Genomic DNA, 17,172 nt, shown 5'->3' on the forward strand with positions numbered 1-17,172 from the left:
TTGCAAAACTGCTGCGTGTGTTTAAATTCTCATTCATTTTTTTTCCCCAGGAATGAGCAGATTTAAATAAATAGAGGGATCACGTAATGAAATTTGCTCTCCCCTTTAATGTCAGTGTTCAGGTTTCAGGATAACATTGTTCCTTAACAATCTATGTAAAACAGGAGGCAGAATATTTCCATTGTTTCCTGGTTTCTTAAGCTTCCAAACACAAAGAAAAAAATGGTTTCTTCGTTTCAAAATTACAGCTAATATAAATCAAACAACATCTTGAATTACTAGAGAGTAAAGTTTTTAATTAAAGCTATGGTAAGATGTTCTTCATATTTTCCTTGGTTAGAGATTTGCAAATAACAAAAATTGGGGTAATGAATGGAAGGGAGGAGATTCTAATCCAGATTGGGAAGTTGTTGAAATTCAGGACTTTTGTTTCAGCTCCCAGTTTCTCTTTCCTCTTGTAGCATCTCCTTCCCAGGTGCTTTACACATGAGGGTGTTGGTTTGCTTTTCAAACACAAATAAAATATAACAAAATGCAGATATAAGACTAAGGAAACACTTTTTTCAGATTGACATACTTAGGCCAATGAAATTACCAAAAGCTAAAAAAATCCCCCCACATCTTGTGGTTATTTGAGAGCTTTGATGCTTTCTCTTAATAAAGCCTTCAAAACAAGGAGACCTATTCCAGGGTAAGTTCTTCATCTGACAAAACCTTTTTGGACCTTCAGTATTTTGTCATTCCTTACACATAGAGAATCTGGAGAACCATTATTTACATAAATTGATCTGTAATGTACCTATAATTCACTATTTTAATTTAAAATAGTTAAACTGGTTGTTAAAATAATGGAGAAAATGGTACACCTCCATGTACTTATAATTTGAGATGACTGAGATTGCTTTTTGGCAGTGGGAAAGTGAAGCTTTGATAGGACAGATTAAAATGGTGTTCTCTTTTACATCTATTTCGTAATTACAGTGTATATTCACTAGCATTGTACTGAACCAGCTTCACAAAAATCCACAACTGTGAATGGCATACAGAATATAATGTACTCTGTAAGCCAGGATTCTCTTTCTTAATTTTTTGTTGTATTCATGTAAGAGGGTCTTGCTTGAACTCAAGCACCAGGTCACCTTTGCTGGATAATTCAAGCAGTTTGTTGTTTCTCTGCAGCAGCCAGGTTACAACCAGAGCAGCACTTCAATTTCTTATCTAATCACCCCCTGAGCTCACTTCAAGGAAGCATTAGAGAAAATGACATTTGAACACTAAGAAGGGCTCCTCTGCTTCACTTCCTTCTTCACTATGAGCCAAAAAATGATGAAGGACAATCCTTATTTAAATTCAAAAATGAATTTTTTTGATATCTCAGTTCTAGCATGAATATTCAAAGCCATTAGTCTCTTTGCTTGCAAATGTAACTTGAAATCGTTTAGGAATGAAAACAACCAGAGAGAAAACAATTCAGCAAAGCCATGCTTAGATTCAAGTTGATGTTCAAATGGATCATCATGAAAGAACTTTTGGAGTTCAAAGCACTAAGTAAGTACTTTGCTCTTTGACAACCATTGCTCACAAGTTTGCCAATCATTTCATTACATAGATCTGAAAATAGACATGACTCTACTGGTACAGCTCTGATACAATCATCCAGGATGTTTTTCATGCTGGCTGCTAGAGCTTCCAAGTGACTACTGTGATGTTTGCATTGGTCATTTGGAGCTGCTTTGAAGAGGTGTCCCGTGCAGTGAGCAAAAGTCCTGTCATTCAGTGTGCACCGTCCCTGCAAACCTTCACATGCTTTCCACACTTCACACAATTTCATTTTAACTTCCAGTGCTTGGACCAACTTCAGGCTGGCCACTTCCAGAAGGGTGAGCAGTGATGAAACAGAACATCTTCCAGCACTCCCCTTCCAAATGCTCACCACTCCCACAGGCACGTTGGTGACAGTAGACTTATCTAACTGCAAACCAGAGGCTTTTTTTGAACATTTTGATCTATTTTCTGAATACAGCTTGTATGGTGGTGTCTGCAGGGGGTGATATATCACGTTTCTTGTCTGACTTCTTGCTGAGTTTTGCTGACAGTCTTTTTTTTCCTTGCAGGTACAAGCATGTCTTCTGTGACAAACCAAAACTTTCTGGCTTCAGCAATGTGGTAACTCAAATAAAAAGACACTTTAAAGATTACAGCACTCACTTAACTGGCCAAATAGACACTTTCCTTTTTCATTGTCAGCTCAATGACTTAATGCTCTTTACTCTTCACTCTTTGTAATGATTCAAGCTAGTAAAGATGATCATCAGATTATAAGAAGAGTTTGTAACAAGAGAAACAACTTAACCTGAATTAATTCTCACCTGAACTTGTGTTGTATCAGCACAGCCTTTTTTCAGGTCTGTTAAAGGTTTATTTTTATCTTCCTTCTGGGGCAACAAGTTACACAGACATCATCTGCCTATCTACATTTATTATTTGTGGCAAGTTATTATTTCTGAATTATACAAATGTGTTTCTTTTGCTTTGCAACTGTGTTTCAGCTCATGCTTCACGTTGTCTGTCTAAAGTTATAGATCCAGTGCCATGCCTGAAAGAGCAGCCAGTCTGGAAGAGGAAACGTGTAACTGGTGGAAAAATGATAATATTACTGTAAAATTTCTGCAGTGGCAAATACAACACCAGTGCTGAGGGAATATCTTGTTCTTCCCCACACCCCATCGATGTCAGCCTGAAAACAGCACAAATGAACAGAATTAACAGAATTTAAATGCCATAAACACCCAGATGCTCCATGTGCATCTGAGCCTGGAAGTGAGAGGGCAGCAACACAAGTGGGCAGCTGCTAATGCATCTGGCCTTGCTTTGTTTGCCTTTCCACCCCGCTGAGGGTTTGATGCAGCTTTTGGAAATACCTGGGAGATTTCAGGCAAAGCTTTAGGGTTTTGTTAGATGTGGAGTTTCTTGTAGCACTCCATCCTGAGCTCTTTCATGGAAAGTTTATTTATTTCACTCTTCCCAGCCCCCTTGGCTGGGGATTAGATCCTTTTTAGCAGGGATGAAGGAGCTGGTTGCGAAGAATGGAGAAATGTTAGAGGACATCTCTGCAGGTTCTGATCTACCAATCCCTCTGATGGTTCCCATTCCAAACCAAGCTTTTTCCTCCCTAAAATTTCCTGACAGCACCCCTGTTAGCAGGGAGCTCATGGAAAGCTGACTGAGATTTTTCCTGGTGGTAAGCACAGGAATACTCGTGTGGATCCCGCAGGGTTGCTTCCCATGCTGCATTCACACAATATCAAATCTGCTTCTGGGCTTGCTGTGGGCAAGGAACTCCAGAGAGTTCATTTCCATTGATGAGTACCATGAGAAAATTCATGGGTTGAGATAAGAATAGTTTAGTATCTGAAATAAAATGACAACAATAACACCATCACCACCACTAACAACAACAACAACAACAACAATAATAATAAAGAATCCAAATGCCTAAGTCTGGTGTAATTTCAAATGGGACACTCATTTTAAACTTTATAATTCTGGACCACAACAGTCAAATTTCTGGTGAGTTAATAAAAATTCATTAAAAATATTACTGCCACTTTATTTCTCCTTAAGTTAAGCATGGACCTTATATTCAGACACATGGGAAATATGGAGACGTTTATTTTTGATTGGGATGTGTATCTTGAATCCTATGACATTTTTGCCAATACTTTGATGAAATGAAATTATTATATAATTATGAACTAATATTACATACATTTAATATATGTATTATATAAGTTTTGCATTTTTTTTATCCTTGTTAACACTGTGGTCATGACTGAAAACAAAATCAAAAATCACACTGGGCCTTGTTCAAAGACAAAGGAGCTGTCAGTCTTGCTCCAAAGAATTTACAAACATATTAAATTCAAGGTAGTCAAGAAAACCAGGTTCTCTGTATTAGCATTTAAATAATTGTATGAAATTTTGTTGACTGTGGTTCTGTATTTTGTAAAATTTTGCTGGTTCACCATCAGGTTTCATGGACACAGCTGCTGACTTATTCCATTTCAAAGCAGGTTATTTCCTATGTTTTCATGGTCTGAGGTGAGTTATAGTAGTCCATAAATCTCCAACTTTCCTGGTTTTTTATGGGGGGCAGAAATCAGAATGAGACTTCCTAGACTTCATAAACAATTACTGGATTTTTAAAGCCCTGTTCATTTGTAGGGGTTCTTCACATTTTTCTAATCATACAATTGCAGTTAATAAATTGTGTCAGTGCAGAGAATAGTTCTTCCATATGAATTAGAAAAGGAGTGAATAATTTCTTTCTCAGCAATCTACCAAAAATCTTGTTGGAGTCTCTTGGTAGAATAGACTTCACTTTTCTGTTCCTATTTCTTCTTTTTAAGTCAAATTTTTGGACAGCATTTTATATCTTTAGGATTGTGTGAACTTTCAAGAAACTAATTTATTTAGCTATGCCTGTTACTCATTCTACATAGAGAGATAATTTGAGGTGAATTCAGAAGGAGTTCCAAACAGAAATCCCAGCTCTAAACTCAGAGGAAAATTTAAATCTGTCTTCTGCAGCTGCATGACAAAGACTGTGAAACTATAACCCTAGAATATTTCAAACTATTTGCATCTGGGTCAAGACTTGACACCTTAAAATAAGGTTCCTCCTTATTTTAATCAATCTTCATGGAAATTCAGATGTTTTCTACAAAAACTGTTGCTGATATATACTTATATAGAAATTCTTACATGAATTTCTAGAGTTCTTTTATTTCCAGTATAAATTCCAGTACCTCGGATCTTTGGATTGAAGGTAGCAATGCTCTTGTATAATCCCATGTTTGTGGTTGATAAGTTGTATTTCCTTCTGTAGAGAAATCCAACAAAGAAGTATTGAAATTAGAGTGGCTGCTTTAATAGCTATAGTGTGGTACAGGTAATAAGATATTTTATTATTTTTTTATAACAGATGTTTAGAAAAATATTTTCTGGGGAAAAACAAGACATGAGAAAGCCTAACTAGTAGTGTTAAGTGTGAATTTTTTATTAATATCTGGCAGAGTCAAACATTTGTTTGTTGGGGTTTCTTTCCCCCTAAATATGATTTTTTAAATGTCAGGTTTTCTTTTCTTTTTCTTAAAACATGGCCTTTAAACTTCATCCTTTTACTCTGAATGCCTCAACTGTGACTTAATGCCTAATCATGCTGAGGCAGTGGCATCTCTGGAGTCCTTTGAATCTCTCTCACCTGGCATAATTTGCCACAGATAAATAAATGACAACAATTTACACCAGCTAAGAATTTTTATCAAGATTTGTTGCATTCTATTATTTAAGATAAAATCAAAACTTTCATTTATACATGCAAAAACAAGCAGCCTGGAAAAGTGGTGTTTATGCAGCCATTAATTGCCTCTACCAAACAACAGAATAGACGCCATTCAGTTGGTAAATAGACATAAAACCCTCTGTGCTGACAGAATGGCTGCAAGTTGTACAACTCAACTCATTTCACACAGATTAGTGTGCATTGCTCCTTATTTTGTTATTTTTGGGTGGTAATGACGTGCAGGTGCTAAAATTCCACCTGTGATGTGTAATTCAGCAGTTTCCACGGCGAGAGTTTTTGAGGCCTACCACTGTTGGTTGTCCCTTCACTGTTGACACTCTAAATTACCTCTTTTTTTTTTTTTTTTTTTTTTTTTTTTTTTTTTTTTTTTTTATAATACCCAGCTGATTTTGAGTGGCCAGCAGCTCTTCTTTGAGACATCCCTTCGACCTCCTTCTGACAAGCCTGGCACTGTAAGCAACACAATTCCCCCAGGATTGCAACTCCCCATGGCAGCCATAGCTAAGCCCTGGCTGTGTGTGATCAATGTCCTGGGCCTGCTCACGGAGCACCCTGGCATCAAGCAAAGATAATGTTTCCACCAGTCAGCTCTACAGGAAAAACTCTGCAGGATTACCCAAATTTGTGAACCTCTGTAAAATGTGTTTTTGTAAGCATTTGTTTTTTAGGGGTTTGGCTGCATATTAGTTCTATTGTAATCATGTAGATAGACATACATAATTAATCAGCTGCTATTATTATCAGTTTTACACCTGCAAAGAGTTGCAGTGAGGAAGCCACGAATGAAAGATTGTAAGATTCCTGTATGTATAACTTTTACAAAAGGATTTTTAATGAATGCCTTGAATAAATTTTAGACAACAGTGCATACCAGTGCCATGTCTGTTGGCAGGTTGATCTGCAATATCCAAAGAATTTGGGAACAGAAAAAAAATCCCTTAGGCATGTGAGCCCCAAATTATAAAATAATTTTGCTTCAGATGTAAAAGCCAGATTAACTCATGGCAGCTGGCTTGTAAATGTATTAAATGGACAGAGGCATAGTGAACGTCCTTCAAGATGAATTTCTTGTCATCTTTTCTTGTGAAAAGAGGTTTATCCCATCCCTTCAAAATCTGTAGGGTATCCTATTTTTTTAGTCTCAAAAATATATTTGGTTTTCTTTGAAGATGAATAAAACTGAGATGCTATTATATTCAGTTCCTACTTTGCAGCATCCAGAAATTCCTTTGCTATTAATATGCCAGAGAAACAGATTTCTTTGATTTTTTTCAGTTTAGAAGATCAAAAGCTGTCAGAAATTGTTTCAAAAGAAAAATAAATCTTTGAGAAGTTGGATTTGAAATAATGAGTCTCCAGCATGTTGCATATACAGTACTTAGAACTATTTAATGGAAGATGCTGTTATAATTGTGGGGTTTGCCTCTTTACAAGTACCACTCACCTAAAAGATATTTCAGCATTAGTTTTGCTTTTTCCTAAAGTAATTATTAGAGAATTGGATATTAATGGCATTCTTTTTTTGTAACTTCTTGCAAATAGTCAGGTAAGAGAAAAAAGCAGCACATTTTCAGACTGAGAGGAAAAAGTCTTCAAATCACTCTGAGAGTTTTTTGGGAGCTTCCAGACTTTTGTATTAATGTAAAATCTTTTCATTGTTCTATTTGTATTTAGGGAACCTGATCATGACACAGAGAGGGAATAGCACTTTTGCTGTTTCTGGAATTGCTCTGGGAGCACTTGTGGGGTTCAGGGATGGTTATCCTTGTATTAACCACCCCTCAGATAGAACTGCAGCAGCTCTGATGTGTTCAGAACGGCCTTGTTGTGCCCCAGAATTAAAACCTGGGAGCCTGGGCTTCTGTTATCATCATCAAGAGACTGGGACTGATTGGTTTGTATCAATAACATCAAGAACCATGGTGTGAAAATATCTCTGCTGTAAGGGCTGAAAGATTAAGTAGTAAAAAAGGAGCTGAAACAAGAAGATTAAATATTGATAAACACCAGGCCCATGTGGAAACAGCCCTGAATGCTCACAGCCTGCCCTGCAGCTGAAGATGAAGATGTCATTTCAACTTTTTCATCATGAGAGCTCTAAATCAATTCTAAACCTGTAACCCACCTCAATTATTGCACATTTGTAACAGCCTATTGGGAACAGTGTTCACCAGTTCATCAGTGAAAAACTGTCTAATGATTGGGCTGGCAAATAAATAAGTCAAACAGGCTTTTTTTTGGAAGGGGAGTGAGTACACTTTTACTTCCAAATTAAAATCTTTAGTGCTGTATATAGCAGTTGCTATTTAAACTGCCAATAATGTTTAACACGAATTTACTCACCACTGCCTATCCTCACACTGTATAATTTATAACACTAAGCCCTTTCAATACTCCAAAATGCCAGATAAACTTTTCTCATTTGCTCTTAATTTGGTCACGCAGGATAATACCAACATCTGAAGGCTCTTTAAACTGCTTTTTAAAATGCATTCCTGAAAGCACCACCAATGCCACCTCTGCTCCTTGTCATCTTCCATAATTATTTCCAATCCAAAGCGGTCCTTAATGCGCTTATTAATCTGGCATTCTCCTCAGTGTGAAGCACATTCAGCTCTATTAATTTTTAAAAACCCTTTTTTATGGTGGACTGCAGATGCTTGGCTATTACTGAAAAGCTATTAGAAGTTAACACCTTTCTCTCCCCAGGGACTGGCATCATCCTATGCTTCCAAATGCCACCCTATTTTACATTATCAGCTGCTAAGACTGAGTATTAGAGACTTTTTTTTTTCTTTTTACTTCTGAACTGTTAATGCTATTATTAGCTAATGGCAGAGTTCTGTACAGAGTATAGATACATATACTCTCTCAATGTCTACAGCAGATGGGGTTTTATTTATCTGCCTTTGGACAATGAGACTTCTCATTCCTCTCATCCACGAGAGGAAAACTCACATGTAAACATAGCACTAATCTGATATCCAGGGATTGAGATTATTTTTGCCTTTTCTCAACTTGGATGTTATGATCAGGTGAATTTTATTAGAAAAAATGGGAAAGAAACAAAGTCATCATCCATCAAGCCTCAAAAGGGAGCTCTTTCCCTTTTTTGATAGGATCCATGTCTTTGTGAAACACAAACACCCCTTCTATGAATGGAAGCTGAAAGTCCTGAAAAAATATTACAAAATGCTATTTCTGAACTGGCAACAACTATTGGAATTGACAGAGTTTGAATTTTCTGAAAGAATTGTAAGTCCCAGCTACTCATTTCAGGATCTGCTGTTGTCAGTCTCAGCCAGAGGCTCTTCTGTTCATGGTTGCCATGAGTTTTTCAGAATCAAAACACTGAGGCACAATGGAGAGTCAGTTTGTGTCTGTAGTCTGTGCTTGCAGCATTTTCAGTAAAATTCACCCTCCTGCTAATTTTCACTCAGGATCTCAGCTTTTATGTGAGTAATGACAAGGAGCAGAAATCAGCATTGGCTCTTCTGACCATTTTGAGCTGTGATGACTGAAGACATGAAACTAAAATATCATGGCTTGGAAATGCTCAGATTGTGCTTAATGAACCTAAAGTTCTATCAAACAAAATACTACAGAGATCATGATACAGCCACACTAGTAAATTTTCTGTATTAAATTTAGTAAAAATCTATATTCCAAATGTTTCAAACACATGGAACAATTGTCTCCAGAAGACTGAAGAAAGTTTGGCAGCAAGAAAATATTTAGGTCTAACCTGCCATGAAGAGATTTAGGAGCCAGAACATGAACCTGAATATTTGCACAGCAATTATTGGGGTTTCCTGTCTCAAGGTCAAGGCATTGCAAAGGCTGGAGGGAAGTCAATTCCAAAATTCTGGCAAGTGTTGTGAAGGGAATTTCTTGCCAGAATTCTGATAATATTTGAACTTTAGCCACTATTTCAATATCTTCATTCATTAGCACCTGAAGGACTCTAAAGACCAAGGCAGTGGCTCATAAATGATGCAGACAGAGTTCTTTCCTGAAAAATTTTCTACTTTCTCTTTGTAGAAATATGTAAAATACACAGAGAACAGACCAGTTGAAGAAGCTGACTACACCATGGTCTGAATGTGAGGCTGGTTGGCAATGAAAACTTGCTGTGGTCCTTGTGAAATGAGCATTGACAGTAGATGTGGCTCCATGCCATGGGGAATGAATTCCAAATGGTCTTTGTTACATTGAAGTTATATTCAGTAGCATCTTGAGACATGCAAAGATTACATCAGTGCCATGCAGAATGGAGCTCCAACTCCCCAGGAGAGGCACATGGATGCTCCTGGTGAGAGCCAAAATAACTTAAAAGAATAGACTTGTCTTGCTGCAAATCAATGTGGCCCTTCTTTAAATGACAGCCAAAAGATCCTAATGTATCCTACTTCAACAGTTTTTATGGTGTGTGCCTGGGCTTTTCATTTTATTTGCCTTTTCCTTCATTATTTTAGAAGACTCCAGTGCAAAATCCAAGTTGCTGAGTCCTGTCCTAGATTTATGGAAGAATGTCACTGAGTTCAAATAACAATGCTGGAAAATAAAGTGGGAATGTTGACACTAGAGAAAATGATGATTGTAGTGTGCTTTAAAACACACAATGACAAAGCTGGGACACTCTGACCTGGGCTAGCATCAGCTTAGGAAGAAAGCCATGAGGAGTGGTGGCTGCTTTAACTGAGAACTTGCTGGCAGATTCTTGTTTTCCTGGGAAAAGTAAACTCAATGCTAAGCACCTGAAACATCTCAGCTAGGTTTGTGGGTTTTTAAGAAATATGGAATAAAGGCATTGATATAACTTCAATTTTTCAATTTAAAGAAATTAATTAAATTTTTTAAGAAAAGAGTTTCAGAAAAAAAAAGTGTTAGAAAACTTGAGTGTAAGCCTCAGCTCCACCTTAAATGTGTGTTCTCTTTTGCTGTGCAGCGTTATTAATGCACAGACCTGGAAAGCTGTTTGGAAGGTAAGGAAGATATGCAATTAGTTGGTCATCTAAAATTCGTATTTTATGCTCAATAGACCTGAACTGCTCCCATGGTGGTGTTCCTTCAGCCCATCCCACAATTGCCTTATCAGTGCACGTGCTTTTCCATGAGTGAAGAGCTTTTCCTCAGGTATTTTGCTGAACCACAACCCAGTGTATGGCAATCCAGTCTGGCTGTTCTAATGCCGTTTCCAACAGTCTGTGCAAACCCAGATCAGGAGCAGAACAAACCCCTGGTGCAGTCCAGGTAACCAGAACAGGAGAGCATTTGTGAGAGTTGGCCAGGGAAGGCTCAGAGTTGTCCCTGAGCATCCCTGGCTGTGCTTGGGGAGAGCCATGAGCAGCCATGGCAGGGCTCCATCCTCATCCTCCCCTTTGCCCAACCCATCTGGTGTCTGCTTGAACACCTTGGTGCTTCTCTTTTCTGAAAATACTTAACCCCACACTTTGGGGTTTCTGTGCAAACATTTTACCACACTAACTGCTAGCCTAAATTCATAGCCCGTCTATTTTCTGGCCATGTTTCCAAGGGGCTGTAACAGCAGCTGGGCATTTGCAAGGCACAGGATCATCATCAGTGATTTCCTTCCCCCTGCAAAGGTGGGGAGATTCACACCAGAGACCTTCCTGCCCAGGCTTCCCAAGGGAATAGTAAAGACATTCAAGTCTTGACTTGAAAAAACTCATTAAGTCCAACAAATTTGGGGTGGCTTTGTGCTGATTAAATTATTTGCCCAGTCCTATTGAACACTGAATAAATGTAGTCATTCAAATGTTGGATAGTGTAGTAAAGGCACTTTTTCCTCTCTAAAGGTGTAATTCTTTTGCATGAGATTTAGACAGCAGATATTGACAGAAGAATAGATAATAGATAATTGATGTCAAAGGCTGAATAAGAAAGTTGTCGATCAGCCAGAGTTTAAGTTATCTCTATGTAAAGTAATATAAAGTGACGATGATTTATTGCTTGAAACAGTTGACAGAATGAAAAAATTCTTTGGAATTGCTGGTGAATGCAGATTGATTTTTCTAAAGAGCTCTATCCAGACCTATTTCTCTTCCAAAAGAACGCTGCTGGTTCTAATTATATGTATTTTACAAAATTGCATTTCTAAAAACTTATACCATCAGAACACCCAGCACCCTATCTTTAATACTCATGGAAAGAGGAGTATTTTCAACTGTCTAATTTGATGCAATAAAGAGATAAGCAATGGTGTGATTTGGTTTTTCAACATCCTTCAGGTGCACTGCATCACACAGCCTATAGCAGCTTCTGCTATTAAACCTCTTGGAAGTGGAATAAAATGCTTTGTGAAAACAGAAATAGCCTCTAAGGAATGACTGACTTAGTAAAAGATGAGCATTGGAGGAGTAAAATGTTAGTACTGGAAAAAGGTGAACTGTTTAAAAGGTATTTCCTTAATATCAGGACAGCATCCAGTTTAGGACAGCTTCTCCTGTGTTTCATTTAGCCACCTCTCACACTGGAAGTCTGCTTTGAATCCAGGAAATAATCTCCTGCTTTTTCCAGAGTCCCCCTGGAAACCCATTGCACACAAACCAGCAGAGGTATAAGTTACACTTCACAGGGATCCATCTACGCAGAAAAAAAGCTCAATATATTCCTCAACTTAAGTTCTGGATGTTTTCCAGAGTCATAAACATGGCATCCCATCATCTGTGCCTTTACTGTGCCTTTTCTAATTTTTTTCCTGTTATCTTTATGAAAAAGACTTTCTCAGTGTTGGTGACATGTTGGTATCCTGAAGCCAATGAGATCCATTCCTGACTGGAACACCTTTTTTTTGTGTTACTGGATTCTTATGCTGTTTGCACAGGCTGTATTTACAACTCCTTATATTGTTCAGTTTATGCCACTCTAGAATTTCATATATACATTCAAAGATGCTTGAAAGAAAGCACAGCACTTAAAATAGCTTATGCCACTCCCCTAAAATATTAATCACTGGTGTAACTCCATGAGAGTTACATCAGGCATGAGTTTAACCCTACTTTTTGTTTTAAATCAAAAGAAATTGATTTCTTTAGCAAACACACCCTAAACCACAGGATCAAAGGCAGCTGAAGTACTATAAACCCTCTTATTTCTTTCCCCCTTCCACCTTCCCCAAAAGCTACAGGGCAGCCTGTAAAATGGCTTTTAAGCACACCAATTTTGGAGCAGCTGATTCTGCTAAGAGCAGTCTTCAGCTGTTGGTAGTGATGTCACTGGTTAATACTTTGCAGCCCACAGACTCCTGGAATGATTCATCCTGCCTCTGGATCAAATGAAAGATCCCTACAGAAGCCAATGAGTAGATGTGGTAGTTGCTCAGCATACATATACATACATACATACATACATACATACATACATATATACATATATATATATATATATATATATATATATATGAAATGTATTGTTTTCAGTGAGATTAAGTTAAACTTGCATTCATGTAATTGGTTCTGCAGAGAAAAAGAAACTAGCAATAAAATTTTTCTTGAAAATAGAAGAATATTTAAGTAATTAATGGATTCCATCTTGATATCCCAGCGCATTTTCAAGCAATATGTCATAAAGCATTCTATAAGGAAATACTGAAATACTGTATGGACAGAAATGAATGTTAGTGATTTTGGATAACAATTGCATTCAGCTCAAACCTGTAGTAATTAATGTTTTATAGCATAAGTAAGTCCAAAGCCCAAGATTTTCTGGGAAGTATTACTCTAATATTTCCACATATATTTCACACTTTGAGGTTGAGAAATGTGTTTCCATGGTTAGCAAGTGTGCTTCCATGGAGTTTTTATTTTCAGCTTTTCATTACGGACTTTATTCCAATAGAATAAAACAGGAAAAAATAGATACAGGCAAAGTCTAGACATCAACACTTCGTCAGATTCAGAAGTTACACAAACTTTTGAATCAACAGTAGCCATTAAAAAATTCAGAAGCTTCAAATGAGTAGTGCAGTGGTGTAAAAACAAAATCAACAAAACCAAAATCAACAAGAGCCAAGCTCGCCCGTATTTCGATGCTACGCAAACGCTCGCCCTTGTTTACAGCCCTGGGTTGTTTACAGCCCATGTCGTCCTCTGCCAGAGCTCAGGGCTGGCAGACACCTGATCTGAGGGCTGGGCAGTGATGCTGGCATGGTGCTGTCTCCAGACTGACAGTGTCTGCCCTCTCCTCTCCTTTCCTGAGGCTGTTGTGTGGGGAAGGAGGCGCAGCCTGCTGAGATAGGAGTCCTTCCCTCAGAGCCTACACCATTTGTGGAGATAGAACAACAAAAACTTGGTGCTGCTGTAAGATGGATGTTAGAAGCTTGCTGAGTCCCTCATTATCCTTCCCTGAAGGTCCTGTGCTCATTTTAGCTATCTGTAGGATTCTGCTGGGCTCTGTGGGGATACACAGGTGAGGACCTGGAGAGTGAGGCTCATGTCCCATTTCCTGCACAGCATCCACTGCTCCTTTTCCCATTTATCAGGCAGGGGTAGATTGGTGTTAATCCCAGCACTGAAGCCTTACCAGCTGAAGACAGAGAGGATCTAGGATGTCACTAGCAAGACAGTGACGGCCTTTGCTCACTTCTTTTCTGCTTAAAAGATGTTTTCTCTCCTTACATGAAATGTCCTCCCCATGGCTGGCACTGCCATAGAGAATGGACACTGTACATGTTCACATTTTGTCCTTGCTGCTCAGTGCCTCAATCTGTGCACTCTCCCAGGATGTTCTGACTGCTGGTGGAACATTAGAGAACTCCCTGTGGGTTCTCAGTTGCCCATCTTTGCAGGGCAACATTTCTCTTTGAACATTCTCTTCAGAAAGCTCTTTCTTCTGAAGATGTGCCATTGTTCTGATAGCTGGTTCAGCACACTGAGTTGTGTGAGTTAATTTAAAAAGGCAAAGAAAATCCTGGAAAGACATTGAGGGGTGTCATGCACCGAAATGCTGCTACACAGTGTGAATCACAGGGCACCAACACCTTTGCTGGAATGAATCAAAGTAGCTCTGCCTTGCTATGTTGCAGTCATAGTCAAGCCCTTTCTCATATTTCAATTCCATTTTATATCCCCTGTGGTTGTACACAAATTCCACGGTTGAATAAACAAACTTCAGCAATGATTACTTGGAACCTTAGGGGTTAACAGTGTTCTTAGCCTTTTCCCTAATTGGTGTTTACTTTCTTGATGCCTTTTCATGTGCATGCTATGAAATATTCCCCAGAAAGAGTTTTGCCTAGTGCCAGGATGTTATGCCTTGTAGTGGATGAAATTCCTTGACAGAAAGTTGTGATATGCACATGTTGTAGTGCTGTGATAAAAGACTGTGAAAAATGCACCTTCTAAAGACCCCAGACCCCAGGCTGAGAAATGGCTTTATGTGCTCAAAGAGGGCTCTGCTCACACTGCAAGGCAAGTGGATTTGGGTGATTCCATAAAGGATTTTAGCATTTGAGTCTACACCACTGAAGGGAGACCCTCATGGGGAAGAGTTGATCTGGAGATGTGAGACAGTGTGGAAGAGAAGGCAAGCACAGAATTTAAACTTTGGCCTTTCTGTGCTATATCAAGAATCTGAAGAGGTGGATTGTGGAGAGCTCAGAACAGCTACCAACCTGTGTGTACCTGAGGTGGCTGAATCACTCAGTTCCAAATAAAACCCTGTGTCTTGCAGCAGTTTACCCCACTTGCAATACAGACACAAATAGCAGCTCAGATCCCCACAGCTGCGGGGCTATAAATCCTATTTGTGCAGCTCATGTCTCTTGTTTGTGCTGAAAAGAGATATTGGCTTTCAAGAGGGATTTCCTACCACTCACAGTCATTGGTATGGAGGTTAGCAACGTTAATGCTCTCTGCACCCTCCTGGAAAAACTGGACTCTGAACTGGTGCTGGAAGTCAAAGCCCACTCCTAATTCTCATAGTGTGGAAGGATGTGGCTTTGCAGAGAGACTTTTTTATGGTCAGCAGCTCTTGATGAGCTGCTTTGGCATCCTCTACCAGCCCTCAGACAGCAAGGAGCCCCAAAACCAGTGCAGAGATCTAAATGGATGGATCACAGAATCACAGAATATGTTGAGCTGGAAAGGACTCTTCTCCAGGCTGAACAGACCAAGTGCCTTTAGCTGGTCCTCATACAGCTTCCCTCAAGGCCCTTCACCATCTTTGTTATTATCCTTTGGACACTCTTTAATAACTTAATATCTTACATTGTGTTGACCAAATCTGCACAGAACATTCACTGGGTTTAGGGTTGCAACCCTGTTAGACAAGGAGACTTCCTCCTGGAGGCTGCAATTAAAAATGCCATCATCTTGTCTGCTTCCCAGCTTTCAGAAAGAGTGGCAGTGATCCAGCTGACAAGATCCTGGAGAATGCACACATCAGGAGACCCCTTGGTTCTCTTGGGAGAGGAACTAGGAAGTGTCCTTTGGAAGGTGAACACATCAGCTGTGAAATAGAGATTTCTGCCCCATCAAATTAGCCTGTGCTAAGTCATTGCACTCTAAACTTACATCTAAAATTCAGGAACAGAGGAAGCTTTGCCTGGCTGCTTAATTCTCTTTAAGTGGAGATATCTCCACAGGTGGAAGGTATTTCTGTGCAAATAAAAACAATGCTGTTAGGCTGAAAAACCACATAAGGAGGAAACTAGCATTTATATATTTATTGATGATTTATTCAACAGTAATTGTATTCAGTGATCTTATCCAAATATAGGCATGTATATAATCTGTCAGCATTCTTGTTGTTGCCCCTTATAACTGATGTAACCCATTCACAGACTCCACCTTCTTTCATATTAAACCCCAGCTCTAACTTAAAGTTAAAACCAGCTCTTCCTACTAAGAGCACACATATAATTTGGACAAATACAGGTTTAACTGAACTTCACATTAAGAAGTGAGAAGGGAATGCAAAGATTTAAAAAACCCTCATGGTCTCACGTTTTAGAAACCACCCCAAACAAGACTGACTGAAGATTTTGCAGAAAGGCTTTTTTTGATAGAAACCTGGATCTATCTGAACAGTGTCCCTTTAATTTCTCTGCCCCTTCTGCCCCCAGCAATATCTGCTTTCCATGGAATTTTGCCTTGCTAAGAAACTGAACACCTCTATTTTCCAGATCTCTGTTTAAAAGTGATGTTCTGTCATTTATAATTGTGGCTGGGAGCTTTGCATTACTGTTTGCTCTTTGGCTCTGAGTTATCCTTTCATTATCCCCCACTCAAGGGGATTCCTTGGATACACCCTACCAGGTCAGCAAGAGGCAGAAGTCCCCATGAAGGAAATAATCTCCGTCTCTTTGTTCCTTACCTGTATCTTCGCTCCTTCCTCTCTCTAGATTTCAACCCTTTGCCTTTTTATTTCTTAGTCTTGCTCCTTGATTTCCCATCTCCTCACATTGCACAACAGCAGCTTCCCTCTCATGCTGCTTCCCAACAGTAGGGAGATCATCAAGAATGAGACTGTTTTCTTGGCTTGTTGGTAACTCCAAAGCAAACAAGCCAAATCATTATTTAAAAACTGTGTAAATACAAGGATATTCTATTACTTTTGCAAAATTCTGAGAAATTGAGAAAACAAACTCCTGATGGATAAAAGTATTTCTCTTGGCCAGATGGGACACAATTATTCTGGATGCACATGAGGTTTTTCATACTGAATTTCAACACTTATTTTTCAATCAAAGTGAAGGAAATTGTGTAATTGAAAGTGGTTTCAGACACAAAAACTTCTGAACTGTCATTTTGGAAGATGTTTCAATAGGTTTCCCTTTTTCAAAT

The sequence above is a fragment of the Ammospiza caudacuta genome, chromosome 9, assembly GCF_027887145.1.
Source record: "Ammospiza caudacuta isolate bAmmCau1 chromosome 9, bAmmCau1.pri, whole genome shotgun sequence".
NCBI lineage: Eukaryota > Metazoa > Chordata > Aves > Passeriformes > Passerellidae > Ammospiza > Ammospiza caudacuta.